Genomic DNA, 19437 nt, shown 5'->3' with positions numbered 1-19437 from the left:
GTCCTTTTTCACCCATAAAAACTATGAATCATCTCCAGCCACAGAGTCTTCCAGCATGTGATGCACCACAGGACCCCACAATCTTATCTGAGGCTCTTTGGACCCAGCTGCAATGTAAACACTCTTCACCACTGGGACTCCCTTACAGGGTTTAGAGTCTCTCTTTGCAGCTGCAAATTTCCAGTGAAGTACAACTGCTGCCTTGAGGCTCCTTGAGGCCTCAGGAATCAGACCTGGCATAACATGAAATTTGCTTCTCCCTTTACAAACTGGTTAAATAAACTCATCTTCTTTACGGTGGGGCACTCTTCATTTCCCTGTCTTTCATTCTCTTCTCCCTCTTGTTGATTCCAAAAGGACACGATAAAGACCAACAATCAGGAACAATTTGGTTTCCAATTTTCCCAGTAGCTTTGCAATCACATTCCCTTTGTCACCTGAACGCAGTATATGGAATTTGCAGCCTGGGTGTGAACGGATTCTGGAATTATCTCCCCTGGACAAGACTCCAAAGCAATTCAAAGGCAAGTAATCAGAATGCAGAAATACCCCTGAATAGGATTACATCATGTTCCTAAATCCTAACCCTGGTTCTTCAGTAGTTATCCATTCCTCTTTTCCTTCTTCCCTTCTGCCTAATATTTTCCTACCCAGAACTCAGTCCACATTGCCACAGCAATCAAAAATATTCTGTAAAGTTGCTAAGTCTGCATGAACCTCCAGAGCTTGGCAAGCTGTACTGTAACACCAAAATATGCTCTTGACAACCACTGACCCCAAAAGCTGATATGATCAAACACATCCCCCCACAAAAGAAAGAACAAGGCTGTAATCAGTTTTACCATTTTAAGGAAAATAAATCCTAATCCTTTGCTGTTCTGTGGTATTCCTCTAATTGCTGTTTCCTTACACATTCAAACATCTCCAATTTGGTTCTGTTGTTTGAACGTCACTTGGAATCAAATCAGTGTTGCAGATACAACGTCTTTGAACCTTTTAGTCCAGCTGTGAACTTTGGGCTTAATCCTTTAGGGCGCCCCTGTCTAGCAAGCTTTAATGTATATTAAATTTTCTAAAAGGAGAGCAAAAGTGGTCGAAGCAAGATAGTGCAAGGTTCTGTGTTTCATAAATTAATAAGCATCACCAACTGCATTGCTTGACCCCTTAAACTCTGTGAAATTAATATAAGTAGACAACCAAAGTGCACTTGGCCCCTGAAGAGCCTTGGAAGTTCACTTAAGCAATCCAAGTTTCCTTAAAGTTTTATAAGCCAGCTTTTAAAGCAAGTCCTTTGTACTTATTACTGGTGACAGTGAGCATTACAACAGCCAATGAACCTTTGCTGACTTCCGACCCCAATATGGTAGAGCACAGTTATCAAGGGAAATATCAGAATCAAAGCTTGTATATTACATCGAGGTCCTGACTCCTGCAAGAGCCCCCCATAGACTCCTCAGAGTATGTCAGGGAAATAAACATCTAATATTCTCAGACATCTACTTATGATGTACGGATATTGTTGTTTACTTAAGCACTTTTGGCATAGTAACACCCACCCCCACCTCCCAGATAAAAACTGAAGCCTCTCATGAAGGAAGCTGTGGCACTCCCAGCTCCTTCACAAGAAGACAAAATTTAGATCTTTTATTTAACCTGGAAAAACCCCCTCCACTTGGTGGTGGTGAGTCAAGCAACACTAAGCGTTCATCTTAACCGATTAATGGATTTAAATTATTAATTGGCACCAGGTAGGCATGGTGAGGAATACCCAGCCTTCTCTGAGCCCTGCACATGGGCTGAGACTGCCTGGAACAAAGAGGGCTCTGTGAATCCACACCTACTGCGTTCTGGCATCAATCCTGCAGTCACTTGTAATACTTGAGTTAGCATCCTGTAGAAATAAGATATCTCAGGACTGCCAGCTGATTATATTTTTCATAATGTAAAAGGTTCTTGATGAATTATTCAGGGGCTTTTCCCACTGTTTAATGAAAAAAAAAAGAAAAAAAGAAGAAAAGACAGACAGAACCTCTAAGGCAGTCAGGTTTCTGGGAATAAACAGGCTGACAGGCAGTGGTGCCAAATATTAGTAATTATTATTGGACTGTAAAACCCAATTAATGATGATGTTTAAGCTAAACTCTTCAAAAGGGCAGGCAGAAATTCAAAGCCAGACAGGTTTTTTGATGTGATGAGAAATCACAAGATTATCTGCTGAAGGGCATAAAACCCTATTGCGTGTGTCCCCCTCCAGCCATGAAGTCAGAGAGGGCACATGGTATCTGTTCTCTCCACCTGTTAACAACATTTGGGTGAAGCTTTTGCAGACATTTAATGACACTGATTTCCATTTGTTCCTCTCATTTATCTGCCTAGGTCTGGACATGGAAGGACACAATAACATCACAGCATGGAGAAAATAAATACACAGAGACTTATTTTAAATATATATACCATACATGATTGTGCATAAGAAATAAAACCCAAACAAAAAGCAGACATCAAGTATTAGGAAATAATTGATGAAATTCCCGAGCAGAAACATGGCTAACAAGAGACAGAGGGAAAAAGGAGGTATTTTGAGGAATGTGGCTCACAAATACCACACAAAGTGAATGTTGTCAGGGACAGGCTGGTGACAGGGTCACAGTCCCTGCCAGGCACTTGTCTGCTCTGAGAACAGGGAAGTTCATTTAGCAACTCCCTGATTATTAAATCTAAATTGGATCATAAGTGAACCTTGAAATACATTGGGCCTATTCTGACACATGTTGCTCTAATTCAGATTTTTTGTGAGTGTAACCAAGCAGCGATTATTGAAGATGGAATCACATTAATTGATGTTTATCAATGAAACATCTAATTTGAATGTGTATATATATGCCCACAGCCATCTACAGTGGTATTAGTGGTTTGATTGCATGAACCAATACTGCAGGAAATCAAAATATGTTCAAATGAATCCCATGCACTGACTGGACACAAGCCTGAGGGACCACCCTAGTGCAGCATGAGGAAGCAAGTAACAAAATTGTTGACATGAGAGAAAAATTTCTACGCTTAGGACTCCTTGATTTGGAAGCCAATCACTGGTACCTGCTGACTTTTCCTCAGTTATCCATCTTCTTGCCTGTGAGTGGATCCCCAGCTGGTGTCAGGGGCAAATGTCCACAAGGAACAGGAGGTTTTTAAGGGATGTGACAAAAGAGGTCTGCCTTTCCTTCCAAGAAGGGAAGTCAACTTTGCAAATCCCAAATCTTCAGCACCAACCTCAGAAGAAGGCTCTGGTAAATGCTCATTTAGCTCTGGCAGAACAGGCTCTGCCTAAGAAAGACAAACTGTGAGTCCTCCAGCTCTCTTTTTGAGAAAACTCTGTGTAACACTATCTGGAGAGGAAGCGAGACAAATGTCTCTCAAACATGAAAGCTGTTTTCCTTACTTGGAACAGTTCAGTACTGGAGAACCTATAGGAGCTTGCAGATGAGATATTAATTTGTTTTCCACCTTTTCCCAGGAGATTTCCAGGTTTTCTGATGAATGAGCTCTGTCTTCCCAGCTCCCATATTCAGTCAGGCCTGTGACACATCTTTGTTTTTTGGCTCCTTGGATCAGGAAAGTTTGCTGAGTCTGGGGGAGTCTCAGAACTGCCTTCCAAGTCACTAAAGTCTTCTGCAGACCACTTTTGATTAGCCAGCTGGAAAAGAAAAGTGCCTTTTATCAAAACCCCTGGGGCTAACTCATATTGAAAATAACTTGTTCTTAACACTTTTAGAGGCAGGGTTTCAAATGATGAATGAAGAAGAATATCCTCTGTCACAGGGTTTCCTTTGTTTTTCAAATCCTCAGAGGGAGTTTGTGATCTTTGAAACTCTGGGACTGAGACCTCGGTCCTTTCCCACTGAACTTGCCACCGTTTCCTTCTGCAGAAGGTTGGCTATGTCTTGCAAAAGAAAAGAAGATTACCCTGGAAGTACATGGCCAGAGCATTTCCATAACTCAGGTAATCAGTCCGGGGCAAAGATCGACTTTTTTCCTTTCTTCAGGCAGCAACCAGTACCAAACCCTGCAATCCCGACTGTCCATGAACATTCCTGCCACACAAATGGCTTTTATAATCATGGGAAATCACCAGGGTATGTCTAACTTCACATACTGGTTTTCTGTTTTGTTTTACATTTCTCATACCTTTGCTCTTTGAAATGTCTGAAGGTTTTACTTTTTTAATTTTGGGGTGTTTTTTTCTTCTTTCAGTTTAGCAAATTCTCAAAAGCTCTTAGTTATTTCTCAGGAATAACAGAATCAGGCTCTGATATGTAATTAGAATTTTTAAAGTTTCTAGGCTAATTTTCTTAAATACAAAAGAAAATGGAAATATGAAAATAGGTTTTGCTGAAGTGTTCAAAATTTTCAGTGGCTAAAAAAAGACAGTGTTATTAACTTCAGTGTTATTATCTTCAAAGTTTTCCAAATTTTAAGCAGAATCCAGTAGAACTTTTATGAGACAAGAAATCCTTTTCAACAATTTTATCAGTGAAGCTTATGAAAGAAAGATCTAACAGACAATGCATAGGAAAAACACTGAGACTATCAATTAAAACCACAAATACTGTATTTTCTGAGCCTAACACTTGGCTCAGAAAATTCCACAGTGAGTGGATATTAATTTCAAAGATACAACTTAGTAACTAAAAGCAGCATTAAATGAATCACAGAACAGCCTGACTGGGAAGGGACCCATGAGAATCGTCGAGTCCAACTCGTGGCCCTGCACAGGACACCCCAAGGTTGCTGTACATGACATTGTACAAACGAGCTCTAATGAGGACAAGCACTGCTGGTGCAGTCCCACCAAGAGAACCTGACACACAGCTCCTGCTGGCTTCCCCTGACTCCCTAACTCAAGGTGCAAGCACGATTTTCTTGGTTGGAGTCAGCTCAGGTCCCTCTGTGCAGCACTTCCTCGGGACACAGAGCTTCACTTAGGTCCTTCCAGCCCACTGGATACTGAGCCCATGGGTATTTTAGGGTTAATAAGTCACCTGGTCCTGGCTCTGGGGTCCCACCTCCCTGAAAGGGGAAAGATTTAGATTCCTTCAGACTGAAAGGCAGTGGATATAAATGAGCTGTTCAAAATAAAATTTGCCCCTGTGAGGGTGGTGAGGCCCTGGCACAGGGTGCCCAGAGAAGCTGTGGCTGCCCCTGGATCCCTGGAAGTGTCCAAGGCCAGGCTGGACAGGGCTTGGAGCACCTGGGACAGTGGAAGTTGTCCATGCCCATGGCAGGGGATGGAAAGAGATGAGCTTTAAGGTCTCTTACAACCCAAACCATTCTGTGATTTTGTGATTCCCGCCTTGCAGCCAGAGGAAGCCATGCTCCAACTTCTCTACCTCCCAATGAAGAAGTTCTTCACTTCCAGCCTCCTGCCTCCAGCAGAGGCAAAAGGAGAAATCCTGCTTAACCATCTGTGACCTCAATGGGAAGCAGCGGTCATCTTCCACTCAACCAAAAAATGTGACTGCTTTGGTGTGGGTGTGCATCTGCCTGAGGGCAACAGAGCAACTTCAGCTTCCCTGTGTGGGGGTGGAAATAACCTTGGGGTAAGCTGGGTGAATCTTTTCAGGCAGATAAGGGAAGGTTTAAAATGGGAAAAACTGAGATTGGACCTTTACATGTCCCTACCTATGGACACGAAAAACACACAGGGAAAATCACTGAGGGGCAAAAACTTCAACCACCAGAAGGTGGTCTAGTATCAGCTACAAACTCTGCCAAACAACATCTCATTAACCCAATTCTGTCCAGGCAGACATTCACCCCAACACTCCAGTTGAGCTACTGACATTGTAACAAATTTAAATTCTGAGTTAGCCCCCAAAAGAAACCCCTCCCACACAGACTAAACACATGCTACATCTCCCACAAAGGAAGGAGACTTTTCCACAGCTCCAGAAATATTCATTTGACAGTTTCTCTTTCCTTGGCTACAGCTCTAGTAATTGATCTGCTCTATTATTTTCCCCCATTCTTTCTCTCTTACATTTAAATATGTCCTTCATACTTCTGGAGGGTTTTTTTCCCTAGCCTGTATCTCCACTGTTACATTATTTTTTATCTCTATCCTCTATTCTTCATGTGTGAAAAGGGTGCTCTGTTCTCTAATATTCATTTTTCTTTTTTTATTCTCCAAGTACTTTCTTTCCCATCTGTAACAGCCCCTAATATGCACCTCCATTCGATTTTACTTACCCAGCTTGAAACCCTCTCATTCTAATTACCTTTTCAGTTTTCTTCTATTTCTCCCTTGAGATGTCTCAATTAGTGTACTTTTTCTTACTGGCTGTCACCTCTGAGCTACAAGGTGGGTCTAACTCCAACTTAAACCATGCAGAAAATAAATGAGGAGCTGTTCTTGGCGGCCCTGCTGAAGGTGGTGTTACTTTACAAACTAGTGCACCTTTAATAGATGATAAATGGGCAGAAAAGTGGCCTTGTTAATGCAGCAGCCCTTGATTTGGTTGCCATGCCGTGTCCTTTCATTATTCAAAGATACAGGAAAGGCAACCTATGCTAAGTCCTGGGTGATGTAATTCCATACAAAGAGAGTGAGTAGAGGCTAATTAACATAGTTCTGGTCAAAGCCTGAAATTAACTCTTGTCTTTAAAGACCAAAGCTAAAAATGTCATTTGTCTTGCCCATAATTATGTTTAGAGGTAATTATGGTAGCAGAATAACAGCAAGCAAAATGAGCCTAAGAGTGGGCTTTTCTGCCCTTTCTATCGCTAGCAGGACTCGGAATTCTATTTCTGTCAAAGAGAACTGGATAAAAATGCAGGTGACATCCACAGTACATTTCTTTGATTAAAATTGGCACTATTATATTGAAGTTCACACAGAGCTTTCAGAACCTGAGGAGTAAATTCTCTCTCCACATGTTCCCACATAATGGAGAAACGAGCACCCTCCCCACGGCCGCTGGCACTGCCGTGAAGGGGAGATGTGAGCCTGATTAAAGAGCCAGGTTTGGACCCCAGAACCACATCCACAGGGACATGTCCTGCCACAGACTCACTTCCAAGGTCCCTTCAAATGACCCAAGGTATCTACACAGTACAGAGTTACCTCCAAATTAAAGCATTTACTTCCTGGGGTAATTAATTCGTCATGCAGGTCTGACCACATCATCATTTATCCAGAGCCACAATAGCTATCTCTGTGTTCTGCTGAACAGATATATACCCCACATGTTTGAATCCACTTATTTAAATTATATATCTATGCTTTAAAAGATATTATTGTTGTTATTAATGCTGCTATTATTAAAATCCCAGTGGCATATGCTGCTGTCACCATTCAGGTGTCCTGAGATCCATCTACCTGCAGTGCCTGCTTCACCACCAACCCTAAAATTTATGGGCACATCAGCCATTAGTGACTTGGAGGATTTATTTGTGAGGTATGTAGTGCTAATTTAAAGATTTCAAACTAAACTTTAGATTTCTACTGCACTGAGGCTGAAGGGGATAAAAATGCACATGCACAGCCCATTACTGCATGGGCTGCTGGCAGATGCCAAGGTCTGGAGCACAGCTGTAAGCAGAGCACATTCACTTGGTCCAAATTTGTCTGTTTCTGAAATTATTACACTTTACAGTGTAAATTCAGTGAATTCACCCAAGGGCCCATAATATCATTTTTGGCACAAGTACAAACTAAGTTATAGCCATGATTTCACAGAGATGACGATACCACATAAAACACGTTACAGAACTTTTATGAAGTTCTGAAGGAGAGAAGATCACCTCTGCAGACTTTTCTAATACTTTTAATGGAACACCTCTGCCATTTTTACTGGCATCCTTCATGGCAAAAAGGAATGAGGGAGAAGTTCCTCTGAGGGGACCAGCCCTAGGGGTTCCAAAGGCATTCTTCCACTGTGCTGCTGAAATCTTAGTCAGTCTTAAGAGATCAGCTCCACTGGAGCACTAAATTTTAAGCACCAATTTAAGGGTATGGTACAGGAGTTCTGCTTTATTTTTTTTAAAATGCCTACACCTGTATAGCCCTTGAGCTGTCTCTTTTCAGAACTCCAGAAAACTTCCAGAAAGTTTGGGGGGGGGGTTCTGTTCCCAAAAGTTCACATTTTTTTCCCCAGCTATATCAGTTACCCAGTAAAATGTGTCCCTTCTCCCTACAGACATTGTCTCACATCCTTCTTTAGACCTTCACAGCTATTGCATTACTACCACTACTTTTACAAGTGCCAAAAGTACCTTTATGATGACATCTGCCAGTATCACCTGACAGACACAAGCACCAAAGCCCATCTGGAAAAGTTGCCTCTCCCCATAATATTTTTGCATACTTCATGACATTTTCTTGCAAAATTTTTTAATGATTTGTTTAAACACCAAAAAAAAAAAAGCTGAAGAGTTGCATGTTACACTGACATCTGTTACGTTCAAACTCTCTTTGGGGTCCTGTTAACCAAGTTTCATCCCTAACTAGGTGGAATTCTAGAGATGCAAACCTTGCAAAGTTGCCATTTATGGGACCTGCACTGAAATTACAGGCACCTCTCTCAACTCCTAAGAGCAAGGGCAGTTCTCTGCAGCACACCCAGCCTGGCTTGTCCTCCCAGAGGAAGTGCAAAGCACACAGAGTACAAACCAGAAAACCAGATTGTGATTGAAGTCACCCAGAGACAGCAAACAGTACCCCTGAACCTAAACCATCTTCTGCCTCTCACTGGCACGGCACAGAACCGTCAGAAACCTGATGTGATCTGAAAATAGAAACCTTTTGAGTTCAGAGTCCGCCACCAGGGGTATGTGTGACACTCTTTGGATCTGCACCTGTTCTACACTGGACCAGGAGCTGGACAGAGTGGGAGCAGTGACAGAGGGTGACCATGTCAGTGAGCCCACAGGACCCCAGCCACCCCCAGAGATTTATCACTGTTTAGCCATGCTAGCCCAGGGCTGGCTCTCTTCACACAGTGAGCTCTGAATCAGGCTCTCAGATGCCTTGCACCTCCTTTCCAAAATATTTCCTCCCCATCTCCATTGCCCCAAGATTTGGCGTGGCTGGACCCACCAGTGTACACATCTTAAAGAAATGTGTTCTACAATCTCACCACAGTGCAGAGATCAAACTGGAAAAGATCTTAGAGGCCCCAATGTCTTTAGCCATGAAACAAAATTCTTTCACTGCAAATCATTAGTTTTCACAGGAATGACTCATCTTCTCCTTTTGGTATGGGAAGCTCAGCAGATGCTCTGTTTGACCAGCTGAGCAGCCACTGGCAGAGCACCTGCTCTGAGATCAGTAGGTCTGTGTCAGTCAGGCCATCCCACCAGCAGTGGAACCTACATCCACAGTTCCCAAACTGCAGCACTGCACGAAGCCATTCCAAGGTGGCCTGCTGCTCATGTCTTTCCATTCACATTATTTGGGCATGACTGATACCAGCTGCTGACCTTGAGCTCACAGGACCATGATTTTCCTCTCTTTAACATCAATGGGATATCTAAAACAGTACACTTTTACTGAGCCCCCAACTCCTCCTAAAATCAAAGATTTGTAATGGAGGGGAGACAGCAGAGATCCCAGTTTGTGCTCAGAATCCAGCAGGATGAATCCATCACTGCCACTTGGCTTCCAGTTGTTAATTTGAGTGAAGGAACTCTTATCTTCTATGGAAACCTTCTCAAATCAGCAGTAACTCGTTGTTAAAACTGCTTCCCTGTCTCTACTGTGTTTGAGAGCACCTTGGTCTTTGCAGAGCAGTGCAAAACAACACAGACAACTCTAAAATGTCTCAGATGGCAGCTCCAAATGCTTACAGTTTATGTAAAGCCATGGAGCCAGCATGATAGGATCTAATTACCAAGCGAATTAGTAAAAAAACAGCTGCAAGGTTTGCAGAAATGTCTGGAAGTGCAGAGTAAATGGCCACAATTGATGGAGTTATTGCACAGGCATCCTGAGGGCACAGTCTGCAGCACTCCAGTCCTAACCAAAATCACTGTCAACAGTTGTTGTTTTCTCCATTCTGTTAAATGAGAAGAGCATGAAAATGATCCTGCAAACAGCCATTTAATATCCTCATGCACGTGAACTGCAATTATCAGCAGCAGCAACAGCAAACTCTGCTGTAATGTGTTCATGGTTAATCAATTCAATTGATCACTGTTTATTAAATAAAAACCTGCTCTCTAAACAGTCCTTCTCTAAATGGCATGTTTTGGGGCTTGGAGTTTTTTTCCTAGCTTTCTTTTTCTTTTTTTTTCTTTTGTTTTTTTAAACATGCTTCTAGGAGAATCAGCAGACCAATTAAAGCTTTTAATTTAAACCCAAACTAAGAGAAATGTTAGCAACATATAGTGCCTTTACAAAAGCATTAGCTTAAAAGAAGTTTGGATCAGCCTAGCCACTCCCTGGAAAAGCTGCACTGGATCTGATTCCTTCCAATTCCAAAGGCTTTCAAGGCAAGTTAGCAACAGCCAGCATATTTATATGTGTAAGAGACAGTCATGACCAGGTCAGCCCAGGATATCAGAAGTGGGCTGTTGGCAATGCAGATTAGGGGACACACTTTATTCACATCAGCAATGTAGCATTGATCACCCCTATTCTGCACCTTTACAAAGTAGATTGGAAATCAATGAATTGCAGGCTGGAGAGATGCTGTGGATAACAGAAATCCTCTAGAGCCAGTTATCTCCCTACAAGGAATAATGATCCTGCACAGACTCGAATCCTTTAAATCTACGAGGAATATCCACTACATCACAAGTTCAATGGAGACTGATACCAGGCACAGTCAGGGTCTGGCTGTACCCCAGCCCAGAGCCAGCTCCAGCACTTGAACACCACACCCAGAACTTCCACCTGCAGTGCTGGAGTCCTCCCTGCCCTTCAGCTGCTCCAAACGCTGCAGAAGGGAGGAGAAGGGGAGTGTTGATACACAAAAATAACCTCGTGGGATTTAATTAAGACCACTGAACCTGTGTCACTTGTAATTTATGGCAGATTTGAACCCATGCCTCCAGAGGGGGAAAATGAAGGCATTTCCAGTACATTAGCTGACTTCAATAGCAAAGTCAAATCTGACGTCCTGTGACCCTCAAGTGAACGAAGACTAAGGAGTCCCTGTTATCCCAATTAATTCTGACTAGATTTGTGAGATGTTTGCACTACCATGGAATCCAGCCACAACCAGGTACCTGCCCTAATGGGGCAAGTGCAAAGCCTCCCCATGCCATGAAACCTTGGTAAGAGCATTAGAAACCTCCAGCAAAATTGGGTCATTAATGGCATGTTCCATGGAGAAAAAGGGAGAAATGTGGGGCATATTCCCTCCCCTGCCAGCAGACAACTGGCCTCCACAGGAGCTAAAAGAAAGCTTACAAATAAAGCTCTGCAAATAACCAGCTTTGTCTTTTACGCCCAAAGTGGAAAAATGAACTTCCCAAAAATGCTTTAGGTCAAGTAAAATATTTTGTTCAGTCTCATATCACACACAGTAGCACACAGAATCACCAGGTTGGAAGAGACCTTTAAGATCATTTAGTCCAACCCAATATCAGGTGTTTCACCTTTGATCACAGGTGATCACCTTTGGAGACTGGGGGAAGGGTGAGAACTTGCTTTATGGTCAAAATTAGGCATATTTTTCAATGGAAAATGTTAATATTATTTTTTAATTATTTTTTTAATTCCTTACTTTTCAACCAGAATTAATTGCTAACTATGCAACCAACTTGCAAATAGGTTCAGCTGACCCAGAATTATCAGTTCTCTTCAGGGGTAGGAGAGGAAATCACTGGAATCTTTCACCCAGAATAACTTCTGCAGAGGTATTTCAGGGAACTGAAAATTTTATAGGAGGTTCCCAAGTAAACGAGTTCAATAAAATAATACTAAAAGGAAAACTTTTCCCCAAGTTGAAATGTCTTGCCTGACTGACCAGCAATAACACCAGGGAGGCTGAAAGCTGAAGCAGTAGTAGCAGCCTCTCTAGTCTGACCTGTTTGAGAGAAAGGGGATTATTAGGGAATAAAATTAAATCCTTTCGTTATAGGTTCCACAGCCAGTGAGTTTAGCACACAGCTGTCTAGTGACTGTGTTAAATCCATCTTTACCCCCAGGCTTGCCAGGCAGCATCAGCCCAATGAATTCCCGACGCTGCTGATCAGAGAGCTGACAGCCGCGAGAGGAGCGAGGCAGGTACAGCCACTTGGAAAGCTGCCGGGGGGGACCCTGCCCAGCCCAGCAGGGCAGAAATGTCCCCAAACTGTGCTCAAACCCCAGCCCTGCCCTGGGTGCTCACATGAACACGGCACTGAAGGGAGGGGGGTGTTCCCCGTAGGAAATTGGCATCTGAAGGACAGAAGCGATGCCGCATCAAAGCGCTTCATAATGAGCTACAAATTTTGCTTGTAGTTCAGCAATTTATATGGATTAGCAGCCGCTGACCTTCCCAAGGCCCCCCCGGAGGCCTGCAGGCTCCATCCCTGGTCACAGAGTGACCTCTAGTGTTACCTACAGCCGCGCAGAGTCGGCCGAGCCCGGGGGCTGCGAGCAGCTTCCCGGCTGGGCTGAGCTGGCATCCTCCCGCGGACGCTCCCGGAGCTCGCTTTGTTTGAGTCAGGGCAGCAAATACCTCCCGGAGCCTGTTCCAGCTGTGCTGCACTCGGTGCCACGGCAGGGTGATAGAGAAGTACTCAAAAACCTGAAGCTGTTGAGCCTAATCATAGAATCCCAGCCTGGTTTGGGTTAGAGGAGACCTTACAGCTCATCTTGTTCCACCCCTGCCATGGACACCTTCCACTAGACCTGGGTGCTCAAAGCCCCGTCCAACCCAGCCTTGAACACTCCTTCCCTGTGTCTTCTGCTTCCCCACTTGTGAGAGCAATCTGCTCCTCTTACTAATTGGCACACAAAAGTTTTAATGAATTTTTAAAACCCTGAAGAATGTTAATGCAGAAAGGTAAACCAGAGCTGAATGAACAGGTTTGAATCCTTTTCCTGCAGAGCCCAGGTGTCTGTAAGCAACTAAACAGACCTGCTGTTGGACAGGATACCAAAGCAGCAGCATCCTCCAAAGGCTACTTATTCCTGCATCTTTCCAATCCAATCTGGGAACCCAGGAGCTCCAGCACACTGCCAGGAGGGGACAGACACGTGGCACCTCCTAAGCCTGGCTTTCTGTTTGAGTCTGGATGAGCACTGAGCACACCCAAACCAAGGCAAGAGAAGGTCAATGAATCACTGCACAGGGACAAACGCTGGGAGTGAACATTGTCACACACCTCCTGACAATCATTCCTGCAGCAGATTTTCTTTTTCTGCACAGCTCCCTTTGGACTGGGAGCTGCATTTCTAATCACAGAAAGAAAGAAATAGCTTTGAATCTTCCTTCTTATCAGTTACTGTCCCCAGTAACCATGGACACTGGACTTCCATGGAGCAGGGGAAAACTACACTGCAGACAAACCCTCCAGATCTTCTCAATAGTCATAAGTATGCACTAAATGATATAAGCCAAGTTCAAGCAGGTCTTTCTGAGATGACCATAAAATGTTCTCAAAACTTCACACCACAGTCAGTTCAGGTGCCTGAAGATTCAGGAGCCCCATTTACTCTAGGAGGGCAAGTCCAGCACAAAATCTCCATGTCTGCCTTTCAGTGATGTGCAGTAAAACCTCTCCTCTCCAGTCTCACAAGGTTCACATCCCCTCCCTAAAAGAACATCCTGAACTAGCAAAATTTGAATAAGTAAGGTGCCAGTAGCTGAAAGGCAAAGGATAAATGGGAATGGTAGGAATTAGTGTAAGGGTGGGAGTACAGAAGTACCAAAAGCTCACAGGAGAAGGGGGAAAAGCTGAAGAGCAGTGGTCAGGATGTTGTCAAACTGGCTGTTACTGTGGTCATGGAATCTTACAGCTTCAGCTTTTCTTCTAACAAAAATTAATGCAAGGATTTTCACTTGCATGGGCAACTGAGATAAGTAGATTTGCACTGCTGGAATGAAGTCAGGGCTTACAGAGACTTCTTTGGCGTTTCTTATTCCTCTGTGCTTTTAGCTGCTCCTTTTTCTGTCCCTTCCCTCATCTGTAAGGATACCTCAGACCACTTTGAGTTCTGACAGTCTACTTAAATCCATGGGCAGGCTTCCACAGACCAACAGCCTGTGATACACATCTCCTTCCCCAGATCATGGAATGAATAAAAACATAATAAAATAAAATAAAACCATCTAATTCTGAAACCTTGTCCAACTCCTTTCACCTACACAAAAGAGTTGAAGGGACAAGTGCCTATTTTAAGCAGAGAAGGCCAGAAAGCCCACCAGTAGCTGGCACAGTGGCTTTTCCAAATGAAATGAAGACATGAGCTGGAGTGGCACGAACGACAGGGCTGGCATTCCTTGCAGGCCATGATTATCACTTATCAAATTACCCATGAGCAGAGCAAGCCAAGTGGAGCAGCACATCACATTCACACACACCAAACCAAGAACCAAGGCCTCAGGAAGCTTCAGAACTCCCTGTCCTCAGCTGGGGGGGAGAAACATTGTAGTTAGGCATAAGAGAATGACTCAGTGTTCAAAATTACCTGTTCTCCTCTCAGAATCATAAAAGCCACAAAAGGAACACGCTGCTCAGAGAAAAAAAAAATTATATATATATTCTGATATCATACAGGGATGAGGAATAGAATAAAAGAAGGGTTAAGGAAGTGTCAGCCTGGAATACATCTGGTAATTGCTTGGTTCAGTGTTCTCAGGGATTGGCTCAATTGTCCTTGGAGTGGTTTCCATCAACTTCAGGAAGCCCTTAACACACAACCAGTCTGACAGATGGATCTCCACCATACCTCAGGTACCACTGCACCTAGAATAATCTCAGCTGAAGGAGAAAGCAGGTTTGATGAAGGCTGAAATTAAGGCTTGTTCAACACAGGGCACTGAGTTCAAATAGGAGGGAGGAAAATTAAGTATGTCTGAAGGCTCCCTGGCAAGACACAGATTCTGGAATAACAGTACAAATACTCTGCATCCATTTCCAAAGGGCAAAGGAGCTTCCATGGAGTGATAATCCAGAGTTATTCCTGACTGATATCTCCTCCTGTAGACAAACACTTGTTAGCAGCAAAGCACAGTGTATTGACAGGAATAAACTGTAGAATTCAGATACATTTGTTAGGGCTAAGAGAAGTGTAAACCTCGAGGATAAAATTAGGGAAAGTGTTTACTTGTAACTTGTTGTGGAACCAAGGGAGAAAGCTAAAATCAAACAGTACCAGACAGACAACTATCAGTAACCCAAACAGAGAGGTACAACAGGGCAGAGAAGTAGCAGCCCAGATGGTGGTCATGTGAAAAAACACATTCCACAGATTGCAAAGTACTTAACTTATTTATGATTACACGAGACAGAGAAACATGGCAAAGTTAAAAAAGAAATTAACTTGGACCGCCATCACAGACATATGCCAGTTGTGCATCTCTCTGATTTTGACTCATTGTTTTTTGACTTATTTTTCCCACAAGATACCTTTGATGTTTTAGATATGTCTAGAAGGAAAAAATACCTTACGAGATAATTTACAATATTGCATAGCAAAGTACTGAGGGAAATGGTGATTTTGTTGAGAGACAGAAATTCTAAAAAATGTTAAGCTGGTCTATAGCTACTTGTCACTGAACTCCCCAAGAAAAAGACTAAGGTTATTCTGTGATAATATTGCAGCTTCTCCCAGTATTGCCTGAGCATCAGTGCCCTAACAAGAGAGAAGAATAGCCATGTCAGGAACATCTCTCCTCTTTGTCTTCATTAATTTACATTTTTGGCTGCACACCCCAGAGGTGTGCAGCAGAGAGGAATGTGCAGGCTACAAAGGGCTCAGCTGGAATTGCAGCCCAGTTCTACCATAAAATGACTCAAAATTCATTAAATAAAATAAACCTGTTGTAGCCCAAGGATTGACTGACTTGCAGTTTCCCCTGCTCCTGGGTTAATACAGCAGAGTTGGCACATTGATAGAACACTCAGCAGGACAATGGGGTGTGCTGAATTCAAATGAGCCTTCAAGGCTGGTGGGACTCTGCAAGGGACTCTGCACACAGTTTGCAGCTTGGAGGAAGGGAAGAGAATACAGATAAAAAGGGAAGAAAAATGTAAAAAGCACAGTTGCACACTGACATAGATTTGTCACAGAAAACAGAGGATCCTGCACACCTCGAAGTGACTACAAACCAGAGAAGATCACAAATTCTACCTTTGAGTTTAGATTGAGTGGATCTGCTTTAGGTATGTCTGACTACAGGTCAGCTCATTAAAAAAATCAACAGTCCATACATCCCAATGGGACATTGTCAGAAATCTCAAAACAATACAAATCCTGCAGAAAACCAGCAACTACCAGAGTGCCAGACTGCCTTGGACACATCCCTGTGCTCAGGTCACAGCCCAGCTGCACCTCCTGCAGCAGGAGATGTCAGACATCAGCCACACAGGGCTGATGAGGTGAGGTTGTGACACCTCCCAGGAGCAGGCACGGTGGAGCCTGTCCATGAGATCCAGGTGCCATCAGCTGCACGTTTCTGCTTGGAGAACATCCTGATAAGAGCTGCTCCAGGAGTCAGAAAATACAGAGAGTGGGCTGCTAAGCCAAGGCCTTCTGCCAAAGGCAATTGGGGCATCACTCCAAAAGCTGGTTCTGGTTTCAAATCAGTCATGCCAGCACTCAAGAAAGTGACTCAGGCACTGGGCTCTGCAGGCTTGAGCCTTAAGTGCACAACCCTGAGCGGGACCCAGGTCTGAGACATGAGAGCCAGCACAACAGGAGCGCCAAGCAGGAGCAAACACCTGGAACCCAGCCTCTCCCACAGTCAGACAGAAGGCTCCCCTGGAAAACCACAGGGCAGGCCTGCAGCTGAGTCCCACCATCAGCAGAGGGGCAGCTGGGACTGTGACTCCAGGGAGGGTGACACAGGGACTTGACTGCCAAGGCTGAGGCAGCAGATCTCACGGGAGTCTGAACTGGCTTCCAGAAGCTACTGCAGAAAGCCTAGTCCATGTTGGCACAAATGCTATACAGAAAGGCAGGAAAGAGATTCTGGAAAGAAAATTAAGGTTCTGGGAAAAGGAAACTGGAGACAATGAGTGTTCTCTGAAAACACTCCCAGTAACTCTGTGCAGGACTGGAAAGAGAGGCAAAAAAGCCAAGGTTTAATACCTGGCTGAGAAGAAGGTTGAAAGAGCAGACTTATCAGGAACTGGGGATACTTCGGCGAGGGAGGAGGCTCATGCTAAAAGGACAGATGTCTCTGCTCTGTTGCCCAATAGTCTTATGGCAGTTCAAACCAGTAGGAGCCAAGGGAAGCAAACAAGTGCAGAGGCACAAAGAGCTTTGGCCAGCGCTTCTGTGAGGGCAAAGCCACAGAAATCATGTATTCTCATGTAGAGGACGCAGCAGGGAACAGAAAAAGTCAGACAGAAGGACAGAAAACAGAGTAGGTGCCATTTGTGCAAAGTACTATGGAAACCAAAACAATGATACAAAATGCCAGAAATCTAGTAAGTTGGAAATCTAGAATATCTTCATTAGGTGAGGACATCAGCTAAATATGTATTTCACAAATTTGGAGGACAGAAGACAACCTGAAATATTCTCCCCACATACCACCCACTCCATTTATGCACAAATCAGATAATTATGGGGTGATTTTCTCCATGCACAAGAGAAGACATTCTGGGAGAAGTGCCCTATGGCTAATATTTGTTCCATGCTAGGTGCATCAGCAGTGTTCTGGCAGCGATATTAAGACACAAAAGCAGGGTTTGTGCCTGGGTGCACTCAGTACCTCCCCTGGGAGATGCTGATACCTCTAAGTAGCATTTGGGTCATGTTCAGCATGCACGGGTTGTCACTGCTGAATGCGACACACTTCCCATGCCATCAGAACACCAGAGCAAAGGCTGAATGTAAGTGGTTTGAGCTGGAGAAGAGACTGGCAGTTTGGGAAACACATTAATTCCATAAAACAGAAATAATACACTAGGTAAGAAGTTAACATGCCATGGTGTGCAGTATATTACGGAAGGGTTAACATCAGCAGGTGTCCTGCCCCAGGAGATGAGGAAACAACACGTGAAATGGTGACTGACATGGGGAGCTGAGAGTTTACAAGTTCTCACCTCTGCACAGCCTGTCTTTGCACCTCCCCCATGCTGGCAAGAAGAACCGTTCTTTTGAGGAGCTTCTCCCCTTTGTCTCCTTGGTTTCTGCATGCCCTTTGTCCAGCAGTCCCATCAGTTTGGGCCGTGCTGGCCCTGGTCAGCTCCTCTGGGACACTGCAGAACCTGTGCTGACCTGTGATGGATCTGTGATAAGCAGCCACAGCAGCAGCACCACGAGCTGAGACTGGCCCAGGTCTGAGGGGTGGAACTGAGGAGTGAGGACCTGGAACAGTTCTGCTGGAACACCTCAGTTTGTACTCTGTTTAAAATTACTGAGGCACAGGTTTTAAGGAACCCCACATGGGGTCATCCAGTTCTTCCCCCTGGCCCAAGAAAGGGCCTAAATCACTCCTGAGAAACAAATTATCAGGAGAAAATATTCTGAGAGCAGAAAAAACAATTGCTTAAACATCACTTAATGTGTATCAGCTTTCAATCTGTATCTGTGTCAGGCTGGGGGTGTTTAACATGGGATTGTACAATTCCTAGAGTAATTTCAAGAACAAATTGTACCAGAGCCACAGAAAGAGAGAGAGAGTTCCCTAGGAGGTATTTGGGTAACATAAACAATTCATTCAGAGAAAGGAGGGCTGTGTGTATTTGCAGGCAAGTACAAAAAAAGCACATGGACACACACCCCCACACATCACACCAGGATGCAGCGGAATCCCATGGACAGCAGCAGCATGATGAAAGTCTGCTTTTGCCTGCGTTATTTTTGAAATTTCTTGAGCCCTCCTGCTTTGCAAAATTGAATTATTTAAAACCAATATAGAGAAGCAGGATTGCACTTCAAAGAGGAGGGGGATACAGACCAACACTACATATATCCATGGAAATCCGGTTTTGTTTCATACAAATAAAGTTTGCAATCCTGGCTTCACCTCACCTAGATCTGCATTTTTCCAACTCACAGGGTGACAAAACGGAATTGAAACATATATCTGAGTATGCTGACAGCAGTTTGACCCTGGCTTGAGTTAAACTGATTTTCATCTCAGAAGACAACGATGATTTTTGGTGTCATCAGAAGTAATGGGGGAGGTGGGGGTAAAACAGAATGTCACAACGTGGGGTGCTACAGACTGGAAACACAAACTCTTTGATGGGGTTCCCTGGTCTCTGGTGTGCCCCTGGTAAAATGATCCAAGTGGTTCTGGCCCATTGCCACGAGCCCTCTCCTCTGCT

General features: G+C 44.0%; 1 long non-coding RNA gene across 1 annotated transcript in view; it reads right to left on the bottom strand.

Moving 5' to 3' along the window:
* Nucleotides 1–1672: 1672 nt before the first annotated feature.
* Nucleotides 1673–19437, bottom strand: part of LOC137481753 (uncharacterized) — a 47558-nt gene continuing 29793 nt past the window's right edge. The window contains exons 2-3 of the long non-coding RNA XR_011003646.1: nucleotides 3440–3694; nucleotides 1673–1891 (exon numbers count right to left, since the gene is read on the bottom strand). This is a non-coding gene — a long non-coding RNA (uncharacterized lncRNA). The remainder of the gene's footprint in view (nucleotides 1892–3439; nucleotides 3695–19437) is intronic.

Source organism: Anomalospiza imberbis, chromosome 13 (genome assembly GCF_031753505.1).
Source record: "Anomalospiza imberbis isolate Cuckoo-Finch-1a 21T00152 chromosome 13, ASM3175350v1, whole genome shotgun sequence".
Taxonomy (NCBI): domain Eukaryota; kingdom Metazoa; phylum Chordata; class Aves; order Passeriformes; family Viduidae; genus Anomalospiza; species Anomalospiza imberbis.
This window is presented reverse-complemented; position numbering and strand designations above follow the sequence as displayed.